At 41.5% G+C, this 19,966-nt stretch overlaps 1 protein-coding gene across 1 annotated transcript in view; it reads right to left on the bottom strand.

Moving 5' to 3' along the window:
• The window catches only part of ANOS1 (anosmin 1), a 232,047-nt gene that overhangs the window by 61,912 nt on the left and 150,169 nt on the right, over nucleotides 1-19,966 (bottom strand). The gene's annotated exons all lie outside the window — the stretch shown is intronic.

Genomic DNA, 19,966 nt, shown 5'->3' on the forward strand with positions numbered 1-19,966 from the left:
CTTCAACTCCCTTCTGTTCCCCTACCCTGTGTGGACTGGGCAGTACTACGTGACAGAGACCTTTTGGGACTTCTTCTCCCACGCCTCAGGGAATTATCATTATAACGGTTATATATGTTTTTCCGGGATCCACGGACTTTATGCTTGGTGCGAAATGTGAGATTGTGCCCTATATATTGCCATCTGAAAGGTGCACTCTCTCCCCCTATATTTACTATGTTGCATGAACTAAATACCAATGTTCTCCTCATTCTAAGTAATCGGGCACACATGCAACTTCAAGTTTGGTTTATAACGTTTAGTTATGTTTTTTTTCAAGTTTTGCAAGGATTGGTGCAGCACAATGTATGGAAATGTGATTGGAGGGGATTTGTAGAGGTTGGAATGCTCCTGGGCCACTACTGGGGGTCCACCTCCTTTAACTTAGGGATTATCCTACTACTACATGTAAAGTATAATATTAATGTCTAATTTCACTATGCTGTCCTGGAATGTCCGGGGGCTGGGCTCTCCCAGAAAACGCTCTATGGTTTTCTCACAGGTGAGGCGCTGTAACCCGCATATTACATGTCTCCAGGAGACCCATCTGACTCCAGAGTCTATATCATGGTTGCGTAAGCCCTGGGTCCAGTGGTCCATCCACGCTACCCACACTTCATACTCCAGGGGAGTATCCATCCTGATACACAAGCGACTTAGATGGGAGCCTGGTCGGACCCTGAGAGACCCTGAGGGGAGATATGTCTTTATACAGGCCTGGGTTGAGTCAAATCCATATGTTATCCTTGGGGTCTACCTGCCGCCACCGGCAAACCTGACTGTCCTTCATCAGGCAGCCCAGTTTGCGGCTCAGTTCCCAAACGCTGCTGTTGTCTGTATGGGTGATTTTAACATGTTGCTTGACATAACATTAGATAAATTTAGCACTACTCTACCAATTTCTATTAACCCACACCCTACAACACTAACTACATTTTCTCAGGAGGTAGGCTGGCAGGAGGTTTGGAGAGCTAAACATCTAGCGGATCGGGAGTTTTCGTGCCACTCAGCCAGCAGCAACTCTCTGTCACGCATTGATTACATTTTCGGTAACGCCCGTGCTTGTTCAACAGTAGCGAAAGTACAATACCTTCCTAGGGGTGTGTCGGACCATTCTCCCCTTTGGGCTGAATTTGCTATAGCAAATAGTAAGACTAATAGACATGGTTGGAGAATACATCCCTTCTGGCTAAGTCTATTTGACCCACACGATCGTATTCCCGACCAGCTTGCCACCTTTCTTGAAATAAATAGCCCTGATACTGACCCGGCACTACTCTGGGAGACCCTTAAGGCCTTTCTCAGAGGCTGCCTTCGCTCCTCTATATCATTTATTAAACGCAATACTTCCCGATGTGAGCAGGAGATGGCATCCGAATATTCCAAATTGGAAGCGACTTATGTCGCAGACCCCTCAGATGACAATAGAACAAGGTGGTTGAGTCAGGGAAGACAATATCTCATATATCTGCAGGAGAAGGCCCGTAGGTCTACTTTCTTTGCTAAGCAAAAATATTATGAACAAGGTAATCAATCCAGCAGCTTGCTGGCTCTGTTAGTCCATCAGAATTCAGCGTCTCCCTCTATACTACGTATCAAATCTGATTCCGGAGAAGTCCTTATTGACGGGGATCAGATTGGGATGCGATTTCAACAGTTCTACACTGAGTTGTACAACACCAAATTCCAGCATTCTCAGGACACCCTGAACAATTTCCTAAATAAGCCTACATTCCCGACACTCACACAGGACCAACAAGCATTTATGGATGCACCCTTTACCCTGACTGAATTAACGGAAGCGCTTTCGGGAATGTCCAACGGTAGATCGCCAGGCCCTGATGGCATTCCAATTGAGGTATATGCCAAATACCAAGACATATTGCTCCCTACATTACTTGCAACATACAATGCGGCCTATGAGAACGGAGATCTCCCTCCATCCTTCTACGAAGCAACAATAGTATTAATTCTAAAACCGGATAAAGATCCCCTAGACTGTGGTTCCTACAGGCCAATTTCCCTACTTAATACTGATTACAAACTCCTAACTAAAATGCTGGCTAATCGTCTCAATACCATAATACTGGATTTAATCCACCCGGATCAAACTGGATTTATGCCCGGAAAATCCACTAGAGAGAATTTGAGGAGGGCCCAAGTGGTGACGCAGATAGGGGCGGCCAGAGAAGAGGATTGGGCCTTGGCCTCCTTAGATGCAGCAAAGGCATTCGATTCCATTGAATGGCCCTTTCTCTTCCAAGTTTTACGGAGATTTGGTTTCGGCGAGACTTTTATACGTTGGATCACTCTTCTGTACAAATCCCCCCTAGCAGCTATTTCCATTAATGGATCCTGTTCTCCCTACTTCCGACTACATAGAGGAACTAGACAGGGGTGTCCTCTCTCCCCCATACTATTTGCCCTGGCCATTGAGCCGTTGGCAATGATTCTACGAGAAACCCAGTTATACAGGGGTGTCACAGTGGGGGATAGGGAAGATCGAGTGGCTTTATATGCCGATGATCTCTTGCTTTTCTTGGCGGACCCTGAGGCAACCCTCCCCCATGTGATAAATCTTATTAATACTTTTGGTGAATTCTCGGGCCTTCAAATCAACTGGACTAAATCAGCCCTGATGCCTGTTTCTCGTGAGAGTCGTCTGGGCGATATTGACTCACTTTGCGGCCTCCGGATCTCAAACCAGTTTAAATACTTGGGGTTACAGATAACCAATGATGTGGGAAAGTCTCTAGAGCTAAATGTATACCCCCTCATAGATTTATTCAGGTCTAAGTTTAAAATATGGGGCTCCCTACCGCTCTCGGTAGCGGGGCGAATCAATCTTATCAAACTAATAGTATTACCAAAATGCTTATACATAATGCAGCATGCGTCGCTGCATATCCCGTCCCGCTTCTTTAAATCCATGCAGTCCCTGATGTCTTCCTTTATTTGGGGAAATTCCCGCCCCAAACTACGAATCTCTACGCTTCAGAGGCCGAAGCAAGACGCGGGCGCTGCCCTGCCAGATTTGTTCATTTACTATGGGGCAGGCCAGCTAATTCACTTGAGAAGCTGGCTGAGTGATGACCCTCTCCCCAACTCTGAGGCACATCTGGCACATTATCTTAAAATCCCTAGATTGTGGCCCCTGCTGGAATCTCCTTCTACCCTAACAGGCAAAATGCTACCAATTCATAGGTTGGCCTCTCAGGTCTGGCGGCAGGCCAAGTCAATTGGCAATTTTATGGACATAATAGCTGACACTCCCCTTTGGCGTAATCATGGGCTCCCAGAATTACTCCGACTAGAGGACGCCCACATTTGGGAACAATATGGCATCCGGACCCTGGCAGACCTCTATCCACAGAACACCCTGTCCTCATTTGAGCAGCTACAAAATAAATATGATCTGCCCCGTTCCCATTTTTATAGATTTCTCCAGGTCAGACACGCTTTAGAGGCGCAGTTCCCGCCACCCAGACCTGCTATTTCTCATTACCCCTTAATAGGCATCCTTCGCTCCCAAGGCCCCCGGGGCCTCATATCGGCACTATACTCCCACCTCATCTCAATACGAGCCTCTCAGGATATACCCTCTGCCCTAACAAAATGGAGGACACTGATACCGACACTAACAGACGATACGTTCCAAGAGCTCCTGGAATCTCCTCTATATGTATCCCCAGCAGCCAATAATAAAATGATCCAGCTGTATATAGTGTATCAGTGCTATCTCACTCCAGCGAGATTGTACAAAATGGGCAGAATACAGTCTACAAACTGCATTAGGTGTTCCTGCGAATATTCCGATTTTTGGCACATGATGTGGGAGTGTCCTGTTATTGAAAGTTTCTGGGGGGAGGTCACAGGTTTCCTCTCTGAACTTGTGGAAGTCCCTGTTCCACCGAGCCCAGAGATCTGCTTATTTGGAATACTAGATGAAGAAAGCTGGCAACACCATAAAAAGATTTTTCTGAGGGAATCTTTGTTCCTTGCTAGAAAAACGATTGCATTGCGGTGGATGGATCGTAAGAACCCCTCACTCTCAATGTGGAGGAAGCTGGTCAATTCGGTGGTGCCATATAATTATATAGTCTACAAGGGACGCAAGTGTCCTGAGAAATTTGATAAAGTGTGGGGTCTGTGGTGCGATTCCCCCCTCACGTTATATTCACCACAATTAATGGCTTCATCCATTCTGGAGCTCAGACGTGCCCCATAGTGGATACGTGTTCTGGAGCGGGACCTGTGGCCTCGGAGATTTGGCTTCTGTGTACCTGATCAGGTTTTACAGAATTAATGTGTTATCTATGTTGTACTGCATTGACTGAACTTTTATACCAACCTAATTATACAGTGATGTGTATTATCTACGTGCTGCACCTTCCTGCGATTGTAAGTTTCTCTATGCTATTTAATTTTCAATAAAACGAGTTTAAAAAAAACAAACATAGATTTAAACAGGGGCATAGCTATATGGATGAGGTAGCAGTGTAGCCAGGGCCCTGGTACTTAACATGGTTCGAAGTCCTCCCAGCTACATAAGAAGTCACCAGTATTAGTAATGACACATGATTGTTGGGTAAGCTAGTCTGTAAGAGATTTTTCATGGGACTCAAAAAGTTCAAGCTACACCTCTGACTGTAAAATATATGAGCTTTATTTTTATCCTAGTCACATGTTTCAGCACACCTTGAATTTGTGGGATTTAAAGGGATATTCCAGCAATGCAAAGTTACTGTCAAATAAATGATAATCAAGAGCTATTAAAGTTTGCAATGTGGTTCTGCTCTGGATTTTGTGTCTGAAGCTCTAAAAACCATTATCTTTTCCTGGCACTTCAGAAATATTTATTCACAAGTTGCCCTGGATACAATTGCTAAGAATTCCAGTGCTACAGGTCAGGTTTGCTCAGTTGGGAATGACCAGGCATGGCTCTTTTTCTCTTCAGTTCTCAAGACTGGTTTGCTGGCCAATAGTAGGGCAGCGCTTAGTGGGGAAGCAAGCAGGAAGAAAGTACAGAGTGGAGAATTGTGCAAAATGTAGTTTCAAGCTGCATATCTGCAGGGATCTTGCAGAATAATGATGCAGGGGACATTAGAAATGGAGGACAGGAGAGGGTAAAGGCTCCGCAATTCGTACCCATGAACATTTTTGAAAATTTGCTTTACAATCAGAATACCCCTTTAAGATTACTGCTGTTATTACTAACGTGATGAAAAAAAGATTTGGTACCGCGTTAGCCAGTAGAGCAAAGCCGGACTGTTCTCAGTGAGAGAAACCAAGTAATCTTGTAGATATGATACCTTTTAATGGCTAACAAAAACACATGATGTTACAGCAAGCTTTCGGGTGTTCTAGCCTAATGAAGGCCCAAAAGCTTGCTGTAACATCATGCATTTTTGTTAGCCATTAGAGATGAGCGAGCACCAAAATGCTCGAGTGCTCGTTACTCGAGTCGAACTTTCAGTGATGCTCGAGAGTTTGTTTTGAGTAACGAACCCCATTGAAGTCAATGGGCGACTCGAGCATTTTTGTATATGACTGGTGCTCCGCTAAGGTTTTCATTTGTGAAAATCTTAGCAAATCACCAAAGTCATGTAAAAAACACAGAAATGGATAGGGCAGGCGAGGAGCAACATGCAGGGCTGCATTTCGGGCTCCGAGGTCTCACTATTAAGCCACAATAGTGGCAAGAGTGAGACCCCCCCCCCCGCACTGTCAGCATAAAGATCGTTCTCCTCTGCCACAGCTGTAACAGCTGTGGCAGAGAAGAACGATGTTAGCCCATTGAATTCAATGGAGCCGGCAATACAGCTGGCTCCATTGAAAGCAATGGGCTGCCGGCGATCGCGGGATGAATTGTCGGGAAGGGCTTAAATATATAAGCCCTTCCCTGCAATTCATCCAGAAATGTGTAAAAATAAAAAAAAAATATACTCACCTTGTCCTGGCAGAACGATGTTAGCCCATTGAATTCAATGGAGCCGGCAATACAGTCGGCTCCATTGAAAGCAATTGGCTGCCAGTGAGCGCGGGATGAATTTTCGGGAAGGGCTTAAAAATATAAGCCCTTCCCTGAAAATCATCCAAAACTGTGTGAAAATTTTAAAAAATATATATACTCACCTTGTCCCGGCAGACGGAGTTCAGCCGCGGCCGGCCGGCAGTTCTCCTGAACTGCTGTGAGTAGTATTCAGCAGCCGGGGATTTAAAATCCCCGCCTGCTGAATGAGCTGCCTCTGATTGGTCACAGCCTCACCAATCAGAGGCAGCTCTCACTCACCCATTCATGAATTCATGAATGGGTGAGTGAGTGCTGCCTCTGATTGGCTCAGCGCAGGGACCAATCAGGGGCAGCTCTCAGCTGTCATTCAGCTGAGAGCTGCCCCTGATTAGTCCCTGCGCTGAGCCAATCAGAGGCAGCACTCACTCACCCATTCATGATGAATGGGTGAGTGAGAGCTGTCTCTGATTGGTGAGGCTGTGACCAATCAGAGGCAGCTCATTCAGCAGGTGGGGATTTTAAATCCCCGGCTGCTGAATACTACTCACAGCAGTTCAGGGGAACTACCGGCCGGCCGCGGCTGAACTCCGTCTGCCGGGACAAGGTGAGTATTTATTTTTTTAAAATTTTTACACAGTTTTGGATGATTTTCAGGGAAGGGCTTATATTTTTAAGCCCTTCCCGAAAATTCATCCTGAGATCGCTGGCAGCCCATTGCTTTCAATGGAGCCGGCTGTATTGCCGGCTCTATTGAATTCAATGGTCAGTGCTCGTTTAATCGAGACGAGTACCGCGTGGTGCTCGCCTCGAGTAACGAGCATCTCGAGCACCCTAATACTCGAACGAGCATCAAGCTTGGACGAGTATGCTCGCTCATCTCTATTAGCCATTAAAAGCTATTATTTCTACAAGATTACGTGGTTTCTCTCACTGAGAACAATCACACTTTACTAACTTGATGAAAACAGATAATATCAAATGGACATAAGAACACTTGTAATTACTTTATTTGCTTCAAAACTCTCAAATCCCAATATATGTGGTATGAGATGTTAAACAAATATGAAAAAATGTATATAGCCAAAGGATGACATCAGTCAGCTATCAGTCACCAATATTTTACCCAGCAAGAAAAAAACTTATTTTTTTAACAGGGCAGACTAAGATTTGTTTGAATTGGTACCATGACAAATTGCATAACCTAACATAATTCAAGAAAAGAGAAGGATGAACACATGTGTACCTACCTTACATTATGACATAATAACAATTATATCCAGCCTTCACTTTTCCCTAAGATCTGATTAGTCAAGCATCTGTTTTCACTAGATGTGATATTTTTTTAGCCTCCTGTTGTGTTGATTTATACAGTACTATGTAGTATGTTGTCCTGTCTTTGGAGGTTAGTTATATCCATTCATGGTGATACAGCTTTGCTCAGTTTGAAATAAGTTACAATATAGTCCCAGAAATGTATTTCACATGAACCCCACTGAGTACAAAAATTGCAGGTTTATTGGAGCGTCAATCATAGATCAAGAACAAAAAGAGGCAGAACTAGAAAGCATTTAACAAAATGAGGTCAGACGTTCTTTTAATTTCATTGTGCACCTGGATGCTTTTGCTGTGCTAAATTAGCTATTCAGTACATTCCCATGCTCACTGCATTAGTTAAATAATCAACATACTACATCGAATTCTCAGTCTCTGTGGTAATCTTCTATTATCTCAATGTAGCGAACAGTAATTCGCATTCATTGTATAACATATACTCAAAATGAAAAGGAAAAAAGAGACTGCTAGTAAAAATGAGATGACAAGAAAAGTGAATTACCGTATATACCGGCGTATAAGGCGACGGGGCGTATAAGACGACCCCCCAACTGTCACCTTATACGCCGGTATTCAGTGGAGAAAAAAAAAAAAATTTTATTACTCACCTCCCACGGCGTTCTGTCGCGCTCCGGCAGGATGTCGCTCGCTCCGGCAGGCTGTCGCTCGCTCCTCGTCCCCGCCGCAGCATAGCTTTCTGAATGTGGGGCTTGAAATCCCCGCTTCCAGAAAGCTAATACACACGCCGGCAGCCATGACATCATTGAATGGCTGTGATTGGCTAAAGCACACGTGGCTTCAGCCAATCACACTATTCAATGACATCATTGAATGGGTGTGATTGCTAACACGTGCGCCTTCAGCCAATCACAGCCATTCAATGATGTCATTGAATAGTGTGATTGGCTGAAGCCACGTGTGCTTTAGCCAATCACAGCCATTCAATGCTGTCATGGCTGCCGGCGTGTGTATTAGCTTTCTGGAAGCGGGGATTTCAAGCCCCACATTCAGAAAGCTATGCTGCGGCGGGGACGAGGAGCGAGCGACAGCCTGCCGGAGCGAGCGACATCCTGCCGGAGCGCGACAGAACGCCGTGGGAGGTGAGTAATAAAATTTTTTTTTTTTACACTTTTTTTTTTTTGTATTACCGGCGCATAAGACGACCCCCGACTGCAGAGCAGATTTTTCGGGGTTCAAAAGTCGTCTTATACGCCGGTATATACGGTACGTCGTCTCACTTATGATTACACTAACTTTGTTTCCTATTTTCATTCCACAATAATTGACTTATGGGGTAAATTTACTATATGTCAGACAACATCGTCTCATAGTAAAAAACTGTATTCACTATATTAAATGGCTTAAACCTCACAATCATTGCTTTATATACTAAAGCAACCATTTGGAGGCTCAAAAGGACACCTAGAATTATTTTACGTTTTCAACAATAATCTTTAAAGAGAATGCCTGGCTGATTAAAGGTTTTAAAAACAGCTCAGTGGAATGTAAAAACATAAGACAAGTCATATTCATCTTACAAATCCACTGATGCTCCCGGTCTAACTCTTCCCTAATCCTTGGCCGATCCCTTTCTTCTTGGCTGCTCTCCACATGAACATGCGACCATTACAGCCAATCATTGCCACAGAGAGGACCTATTACAGCCTGTAATTGGCTGCCATTGTCACATGTCCATATCAGGAGGGACCAGGAAGTAGAGACCAGCAGGAGATCCGGGAAGCATTAGAACAGTTGCAGCTGAGAATCAATAAAGTGTGTATGGCTAGATATATTATTTTACAGCATTCTGAACCTTTTGAAAAATAATTTGAATCAGCAGACTACTCCTTTAACACTTGATGGACAGAAACAGTCCCAGAGTTGGGATTACTGATGTCACTTAATGTGAGTCATTTGCTTAATCAAGCAATAAAACATTAACATAGTCAATATAGCTCCAGGTGGGATCTACAGTTTGGCCTCATCATTGGTCCAATGATTTAACTTCTAATTCATGACTTTGAACAGTCTTCATTTAGGCCCTTTTGTATTGAATGTCACATGTATAATTACTTATTGTACATTTAGTGCCGATAGATAGATAGATAGATAGATAGATAGATAGATAGATAGATAGATAGATAGATAGATAGATAGATTTAAAAAACAAATCCCTTTTTTTGCTTATAGATGAAGTTCTAAGTTGAGCAGAGAAGACTCATCTACAGGGTTTACAAAACTTGAGCATCATGACTGTAGAATACTTTTCTCTATTCTGTGCATGTAATATAATCTTAGAGTACAGTTTCATATTTTCAACAAAAAAGCTGCATTCTGCTGCAAGACTTAAGACATTTAAAAGTTGTCTTTTTTTTAGTCTTATATTGTTTTTATCTCTAACATTAAAGCTTTGGATTGGTGGTAAAGACAACTTTTCCAGCACTTAAAACATTAAAGACATATCCTTAGGATTCCATAGCACTCAGCAAATGACACACATAAGCCAGCTGCTCAACATTAGAAAATCATTAGTCCCATGTGGGGGAGAGAAAGATTTTTATTGAAGGCTGGGGGTGTGTGTTTTGATTTTACAACCACCAAGCAATGGAACCATGAAATCACTCTCAATAACAGATTTATGCCTCAAGAAGGAAACAAACAACTTTCTTTCCATTTATACACTCACTAACAACCATTTGTACAGGAATATATACCTGGCCGGACATGACCATAGCTAAGGGCGCACTCACACAGGCGTATTACCACTGCATATTGCACATGTATTTTTCACGTGTGTAATACACAGCACACAACAAACATAAATATTACATGCGTATTTGCTGCATATGTTAGATCCCTGTATTATGTACGTAGAATACACCAAAATAAAATGCGCCACGTTTTTTCTCACATGCGTGAAAAACACACAGGTGTGAGGGGCCCAATGTATATGAATGGGCTTCTGGCACCACATATTACATGCGTGAAAAAATACGCATGTAATATGCAATGACAATATGCCCGTGTAAGTGAGCCATATAGTTTAAAAAAAAAGGAGAAATAATAGTTTGTTCCTTTTTTTTTTTATAATGGTTTGTGATATTGTGTGATGACTTTCTGTACCCACAAGTTCAAAAGCATTTGCATGAAGGTTAACACAGTTGTAAGAAAAAGTAAGCCAACACTTTGGAAGAATCTGGATTTCTGTATTGATTACTGAAATGTGGCTGATTGCTATGTAAGCTACAATTCTAGACAAGCACAATCTGACTAAACTAATAGTACACAAACAGTTGTACTATTCATGTCTTTTATTGAGTACATTGAGAAAACATCGGCAGTGCAGGGAGAAAAGTAAGTGAACCTCTATTAATGACTTCTGCAAAAGTTAGGGTGATTCAATTAAAGACATAGGATTGGAAGTACAGGTTTCACAGGTGCTTTGCCCGTTAAGCAAATGCACACAAAAGCCTGGTTACTGAGAAATCACTTATTCTCAAGCACGAAAAAAAATTGGTTAGTGTGAGCCATATCTTGATGCAAACAACTTTAAAAAGACCTCAGAAGACTTATTATAGAGAGGCATGAAGCTGGAAATGTCCTGGGTGTGTATTAATTTGAGATTGAACAGATAATTTATAAATAAAGAAATTTCAGTTGAATCTCTCCTTGAGAGTGGGCAGCCTTCTAACATCACTCCAAAAGCACAACAATCCTGAAAGGTGAGAAACAACTCAAAGGTAACAGTAAAAGACCTATAGAAGAATCTACAGACTGTAAAAACCTCTGTTCATTCGTTCACTTTTAGAAAACCACTGAATGATGTTAATGGGAAGATGAAAAGAAGGAAGCCTCTGTTGTCCCAAAAACCACACTGTGACCCATCTCAAGGCCCATCCCAAGTTTGCCAAATACTTCTGGGAAAATGTTTTGTGGACCGATGAGACAAAACTGGAACTTTTTACCACAAATACACAATGCTATGTACAAAGGAAAAAGAACACCGACATCAGGGAACTATGAATACTAAGGTGTATCAGAACATTTTATGGAAGAATTTAACTTCATGACTTCAAGCTGAAGAGACACTGGGTGATGGAACAAGACAATGACCCAAGGCACACAAGTAAATGAATTAAAGAATGGTTGAAAAAGACGATTTGTGTCTTGGAGTGCAAAGACAGACCTTAACATTATCGAGATGTTGTGGCATGACTTGAAGACAGCTGTGCATGCAAGGCATCCCATAAATATTGATGAATTGAAACAGATTTGCAGAGAGGAATGGTCAAAAATTCCTCCTCAACATTGTGAACATCTTACTTGCTGATACAAGAAACATCTAGTAAAAGGAAATTGCTGTTAAAGGGTGATCTGCAGATTATTAAATGCAAGGGTTCACATATTTTATCTCTGTGGATTTTTACTTAATGTGCTCAATAAAAGACATGAACAGTACAACTGTTTATGTGTTATTGGCAGAGGCTTATTGGGAACGCAAAGTGGCCGCATGTGGCAGGTGGGCCCAACCACCAGCAAGTGGGGAAATAAACAAGTAGACAGGGGTCAGAAACTGTCATCCACAACTACATTAACTGTAGAAGGGGAAAAGCCTATGTGGCATGCGTAACTCACCGAAGCAGATTTTCTAGAAAGCACAGAACATGTTAGAACTGGAGGAATACATTAAGGTGCCATCCATTTTCAACGCCTTATATTTAAGGACTCTATAGTGACAGTGTCTGTTCCACCGGATTGGTGCATAGAAAATGTGGTGCTGATATTCCAAAAAAGGTCAAAAATAGAGATGAGCGAGTACGCTCGGATAAAGCAGTTACTCGAGCGAGCATCGCTCTTCTCGAGTAACTGCTTACTGGTCCAAGCAGGCTCGGGAGGGGTGGTGGGGGTGAGCGGGGGGCGGCGGGTGTTAGCGGGGGGGTAGAGAGAGAGATAGATCTCTCTCACTCTCACCCCCCCCCCGAGCCTGCTCGCAGCAGTAAGCAGTTACTCAAGGAGAGCTATGCTTGCTACAGTAACTGCTTTATCCGAGCATGCTCGCTCACATCTAGTCCAAAAGCAAATCTGGAAACTATAGGCCAGTAAATCAAACATTTATTGTGAATAAATTGTTTGAAAGGTTTCTAAGAGATGCTAGCATGGAGTACTTTAATGAAAATAGGTGTATAACCCCATATCAGCATGGGTTAATGAGGGGTTGTTCCTGTCAAACCACTCTGATAAGCTTCTACGAGGAGCTAAGTTCCAGAATGAACCGGGGAGAGTCATTGGATCTCGTAGGTCTTGATTTTTCCAAAGCATTTGAGTCTATGCTGCATAAAAGGTTGGTATATAAAATGAGAATGCTTGGTCTGGGTGAGAATGTGTGTAAGTGGGTAAGTAGCTGACTCAATAATAGAAAGCAGAGGGTGGTTATTAATGGTACACTCTCTGATTGGGTCACCATTACTAATGAGGTACTACAGAGATTCAGTATTAGGCCCTATTCTTTTAATATATTTATTAACACCATTGTAGATGGATTGTACAGTAAAATATCGATATTTTAGAGGATATAAAACTATGCAGATTAATTAATACAAGAGGACAGTATACAGTTGCAAATGGATCTACATAAATTAGGCAAATGAGGTTTAATACTGATAAATGTAAGGTTATCCAAATGGGCAGGGAAATACATGTCATCATTCCACACTAAAATGGGAAAACATTGGACAAAACTGATATGGAAAAGGACTTTGGAATTTTAATTATCTGTAAACTCAACTGGAGCAATCAGTGTCTGGCAGCTGCTGCCAAGGCAAATAGGATCATGGTGTGCATCAAAAGAGGTATAAGGGTACATGCCTAGAATGTTGTACTTCCTCTTAACAAATCACTGGTCAGACCACGCGTGGAATATTGTGTATAGTTTTGGACACTGGTACTCAAGATGGATCTATCAGAACTTGTGCGGGTTTAAATATGGGCAAATAAGTTAATAAATAGAATGAGCGGACTATAATACCCAGAAATATTATCAAAATTGGGGTTATTTCATTAAAAAAGACGGCTGAGTGGTGGATATATGGGGGTCAATACTGAGATCTTTCCAATATTCTATTTATACCAAGGACTGCGACTATAAAAGGGGGCATTCTTTATGTCTAAAATAAAGAAGGTTTCTAACCTGATATAGAAGGGAATTATTTACTGCAAGATAGTGACTTCACTAAAAGAGTTCAAGAGGGGCCTGGATGCCTTTCTTGAGAGCGATAATATTACATGTTATAGTCACTGATTAGTTCAGAGAAGGTGTTGTTCTAGGGATTTATTTTGATTTCCAGATTGCAGTCAGGAAGGAATTTGTTCCCTTAAGATGAGGAAAATTAGCTTCTACCTCTACCTTGTTTTTTGCCTCCCCCTGGATCAATATTGGGGGATACTAGGCATATCTCTTTTTACAGCCTTACACACTATGTTATTACGTTACAATGATAACATATTACTACAACATAGTGATGGAATAATACTACCATACTTTTACAAGATTAAAAAAAAAAACACACCAATGATCAATATGACCAATAATAACACTATGAGACCCAAATAATACCCACAGGCTGTAACCAAATAATATCTCAATGTTTACAGTATAGTTATGTCCAGTGAGCACAGGTGACATACCCTCTAAATGAGGTTGTTCACTTTCCTTTTTCTTCTGCATATGACCCAGACCATGATCATGACTTCTCCCAGTGACAACCTGTTTCTGCAGAATTTGACACAGAAATCCCCAGAAGTGCTGTAGATAGTAATATTGCATAATGATATCTCCTTTTTGTGCTCCCTGTAGACCACACACAGTACGTACCAGTTTTAGTGCCCTATAGATTGTAATGGTGTCCCCTTTTATGACTCCACTCAGAAATAATTCCCTTCATGGCATCCTTTAATTAATAATGTCTCTTCTGGCACAATTCAGTAATAATAATGCCCCTCCTGTCCCCCCATTTAGGAATAAAAATGCCCCTTCTGGCCTGCATTCAGTAATAATGTCCCTCAGACTCATTATTTAATAATAATGCCCCCCATAGTCTCAATTTAGCAATAATAGTCCATCCTGGCCTCTTTTTAGTAATGCTGACCCTTCTGGCCCGTTCTTTTAATAATACTGCCCCTCCGGGAACCCTTCTTGTATTAATAATGTACCTTCTGGTCACTTTTTAATAATAATGCCCCTTCTGGCTTATTTCTTATAATAATAATGCCCCTCTTGGCCAACTTTTTGTAATATTAATAATGCCCGTCCTGTCTCCCTCCTTTAATAATAGTAGTCTTCCTGGCTCCCGTCTTGTAATAATAATGCTTCTACTGGCCTCCTCCTTTAATAATAATGCCCTTCCCGGCTCCCTTCTTGTAATAATAATGCCTCAACTGGCCCGTTCTTGTAACAATAATGTCACTACTGGTCACTTTCTTGTAATAATAATGCCCTTCCTAGTCCCTTCTTGTAATAATAATGCCCCTCTTGACCTCTTATGGTAATGCTCGAGATATGCATTAAAATAAATAACCACCACACATAATCACCTGTGTCCCATCTCCTGATCACTGCTGTCCACGCTGCTCGGGTCCCAAGCTGACTTCCATGTTGCGTGATCACATGATCGCTGCATTCAATTCTCAGCCTCAGACAGGGAGTGAACATAGTGATCACATGATCACACAATGTGGAAGTTAGTGTGGGAGCCCTGTGTGTTTTTTAATTGTCATTTCTGCAGCCAACTTTAAAAAAACAGCGATCGTCCCTAAACTGGTCCCAGGATCCAACTGGAAATTTTCCCAGTAAGTTCAATGGCCAGTCCACCGCTGGTTATTGGTTTAGTTAGATTGTGGTTGCCCATGATTGTGACTTTGATCTTAACTATCATACCACATTTTATTAATGCAGAAATCCAAATTCTATATGGACATCCCTGTCTCTTTATTAATGCAAACATTTTCTACTAATGCATTCTCATATTGCAATTGGAAATATCAAATAGCTAGAGTAATGTTGTAAAATTAAAAAAAAGATACAAAGAATGTATATTCACCAGTTTGACCCCTACTGGCCTAGCACCAACTGGCCTAGCAATAATACACTGGATCTTCGTGCCAGATTTTGTTTGCATTGCTGCGTTGGTTAAGTGCCCATATATACATGTGACCAATGCAGCCAAATCACTCGCCTTAGTAGTGTATGTCCCGAGATTGCTAAGGCCAGTGATTGGCTGCAGTAGTAACATGTGTATATAAGCACAATACCTCTACAACCATGTGAACAAAGTCTGCAGTAGACAACCCCATTTAAACATATAATAAATCACTGAGTATTGATCAAAAAAGAATGATGAACTAGAGTTCTGTCTAGTGATGGCTGCAGGAAACCAGACACTTTTTTTTTCATTTGAGGTCTATACAAATGATTTTTGATCTATTTAGGTTAGAAAAAAAAGTACCATTCGAAGATGGACATTCACTTGAGGGCCTCATAAAAATGTAAAGAGGTTGTCCAACTTCTAGCTGTTTTGCTGCAGGAAGCAGATAGTGCCATGCATTGCACAGTGGCCTGGGTAGGTTCTGCAGGCTGAGTCCAATTTACTTCAATAGGGCTCAGCCTGTAGTACCAACCTGGGCCACTGTGTAATGTGTGGAGCGGTCTGCTTCCTGAAGCAAAACAACTAGAAGTGGGATGACCCCTTAAAGCAAAACTAAATGGGTGACTTTCGGCCCATCTTCATACATTCCCAACTGCTTTGAAACAGGACTCTTCTTTTTTCTAAGTAGTTGAGGAGGAGGTTGAAATTGGCCTTTTTGTTTTTCACTGTCTTAGAAGGTTCTATCATGTAATGCTTTGTACTCACACAGCCCACTAAGATTTCTCAGAGTTTGATATCATCTGCTGTAATAGTATAATTTATGTGTTTTCAGCCTGTGACATACAGAAATAGATGTCTGTAAAAAGTAATTGTAATAATGCATTTGAAACATACTAGAGTCTGAGCAATCAAGTACTTGCTATAGTTGTATCATTATTATCTGCTAAGTGTCAACTGAGTTAGTGGATGCATTAACTTGATAAGTGAGCAGTTTGTGTATGTTAGATTGATTTTTTTGTTGTGTTCATGTTTAATTGCTAACTGGTGCATTTGAATGCCGATAAAAGCCAGAAAGTGGTTGGTATATTTTAACATTTGACTTCCCTATTATATAACTTGAAAAAGACTAAATGGTTCCTGCAAACATATTTACATTGTGCTATTATGAGTTATTAGTATTTTATTTACACTGCAAGAACAGAACTAACCTTATACTATACAGAACAGCAGGGAGGTGCCATTAGAATACTAAATATAAATTTGTTTAGTTGGTATCATCCTAAAAACATTATATTACTCCCATCAACCTTGGCCTAGAAGACCAAATGACATAGCTAGTCTAAAGAAAATTAATTGAAGAAAATTTCAGCAATAATAGAAAATGTATGTGTGGGTGGGTGGAGGGGGCAGAGTAGTATAAGATCTTCTAAAATTTTACTTTAGGTTAACAGTTAATTTCAAAAGTCATCAGTGTCTCTGTTATACATTTCATTATAACAAGGACTTAACAGGGTTGTGTGTGCTTGGATAATTCCTCCTCAAATTGTACAATATTCAGCATTTTGAAGATTATAAGAGGTTGTCTTCCACATAAGATTGCATACTTTGTAATGAATCAGACTTTGACTAGTTTTCTTAAAGGGTAGAGATGAGCGAACGTACTTGGTAAGGCCGATTTCGCAATCGAGCACCGTGATTTTTGAGTACTTCACTACTCGGGTGAAAAGTACTCGGGGGCGCTGTGGGGGGTTGCAAAGGGCAAGTGGGGGGGGAGAGGGAGAGAGAGAGAGCTCCCACCTGTTCCGCGCTGCTACCCCCCGCTCCTCCACGCCTCCCCCCGCCCCCGGCGACCCCCGAATCTTTTCACCCGAGTACTGAAGTACTCAAAAATCGCGGTGCTCGATTGTGAAATCGGCCTTACCGAGTACATTCGCTCATCTCTATTAAAGGGGTTTTCGCATGACTTGCTTCAGAACCACTTTGCCCTTCTTGGTTGCACTGACCAGGGCATATGACTGCTGTAGCCAATCACTAACCAAAGCAGTGACCTTTTATAGCCAATGATTGGCTGCAGCAGTCACATGTCCTGGTCAGCAGCAACCAGGAAGGACAGAGTGTTTGTGAAGCAATTTCAAGTCATGGAAGAAACCCTCTAAAGAGCAACTATAGGGAAACTTTTTATCATTTTCTTTAGGTATAGTTGTCATACAGTAGGGCAGTTAACCTACAGTACTTATCAACTGCTTCATTGATGAGCTTTCTGCTCGGATTCAGTCCTCTATCATCCTACATGACCCATGTTGTGACCAGCCAAACTCTACAGCATCTGCTGAGATTTTTTAGCAATGATGTCCAGAAAAACAAATCCTGGTACGAATGTAGGTGGCAATTATATGTTTATGTTCTGTAACTTTAAAACCATCAGGATGGTTCAATGGTAAAGGAAATGGTTAGCTTGTTCCAGTATATTGCTCATGCACAAGGAAGAGTCTTTTCTGCATCTGGAACGACTAGAGACATGTAGGATGTTAGGAATGTAACAGATGGGCACTTGTATAAATATAGAGCACATATAACCAGTGTTCTGGACCACAATCCAGGATTCTGGCAATACTTTGCTATAATGCATCATATTCAGGTTGAAAGCTTCTAATTAATATTAACAGCTTATTCAGCAGAGTGAGGCAGCTAATTATTGAACATCAAGTTAGGAAATCACATGAATTCTAGCAATAGATTCAAACAATTATGATCGAAAAGGTTCTGCAATCATTATTATAAAACTTTGGGTAAAATGTCCATTAAGATAGTGTATTTCAATAAGGCAGTTTGTTGTAAAAACACATTTGCTATTTGGTTTTTGGTTTTCCTTAACTGCCATAGATCAGCCAATACTCTGAAATCAGTCTAAGGGCTCAGTCACACGGGCGCATCGGCACCCGTACACAGGCGCCGATGCACCCATGTGACTGAGCCCTCACTGCAGGAAGAAGACGGCTGTACCTTAAGACGGACGTCTCTCTGCAGCGCTGAAGAAAGAACACATGACCGGCAATGAAGCCGGTCACATGTTCTTTCTCCCGGCGCTGCAGAGACGTCCGTCTTGAGGTACAGCCGTCTCCTTCCTGCAGTAACACGGCGCCGATGCGCCCGTGTGACTGAGCCCTAATATCTTACAGGCGGAGTCATAGAGAAAATGGACACATTTGAAATATGGAAAACAGGGAATAGAGAATTATTTTAATGAAATCTGGGTGACTCTGTGACTAAATGATATCTACACAAGTACCAGAAATGGCTGTTATAGATCTACTTTGTGGGCAAAGGAAAAAAAAACAAGCCTGCAGTGAAAAAACAAAAAAAATTACTTTGAAAGCTTCTTTCACACATTGTTTTTCCTAAGCTGTAGCCTTCTATTTGAATCACCAAAAGCAGTATTCAGGTGAAAGCCTGGATGGAGGTACAGACTTTGTCAGGGTTGTCCCACAAAATTAAAAGTTATGCCCTATCTACAAGATAGACAATCACTTGCCGATCGGTGGAGGTCCAACTACTAGAACCTCCATCAATCAAAACAATTGGAGCATCCCTGCTCAATGCAGCACTGGTCACACAAGTCCGTTCCACTCATTTCAATGGAACCACCCCAGATAGTCAAGCACTTGAACTTATTCAATGACACTCCGGAACCCTATTATCTGGATTGTGAGGTTCTTAGTAGTGAGACCCAGCAATTAGAAAGATCCCCACTAGTTCTCTGTGAATAGGGGATAATGTGTTGTTCTTAGATAAACCCTCTAATGAAGCAAATGTTTACATTTGACATGGTTTCCCTTCATAGCCAACTATACTTTTCTATCCTCCAAAAACAGCAGAGATGAATGTGGCCTTTCTTTCACTCATAAAAGGGAAGCTGTCATCACAAAATGACCTTTTATTTGAATCACATTTTTGTGTTAAAAATATTTTTAATAATTGTTGGTGATTTTTTTTTTTTTAAATTTCGGTCACAATTTATATATTTAAAAAAAATACTTAAATCCTTCATTTTTCATACTGACACACTGAGTCTAATAGGCATATGCTTCCTCATCCGAATAGAAAGCTTCACAGGAGTCATCTCACTAACATCACAGGCAGGATTACATTGAGAGGTGACACCTATATGCAGATAACACAGGATCCACCATTCCCAAGTGATACAAGCTGTGACTTTCTACTCCCCTTCCCTGCAAAATGACTCAGCACAGTTCACAGGACATGCCCAGAACAGTCTCCGAAGTCAATGGGTCAGCTCCTGTTGTGTTAATGACTTAAGACGTTGCTCTAAAGTATATCTCTAAATGCTCTAAAAGCTGTTAAATATCGATCAGGTAAGCTCCCATAGTCACGTACGGGCAACAGAAAAAAAAATTCTTCAATCAAAAAATAAAAACAGATT

This window comes from Eleutherodactylus coqui, chromosome 4 (genome assembly GCF_035609145.1).
Source record: "Eleutherodactylus coqui strain aEleCoq1 chromosome 4, aEleCoq1.hap1, whole genome shotgun sequence".
NCBI classification, from domain to species: domain Eukaryota; kingdom Metazoa; phylum Chordata; class Amphibia; order Anura; family Eleutherodactylidae; genus Eleutherodactylus; species Eleutherodactylus coqui.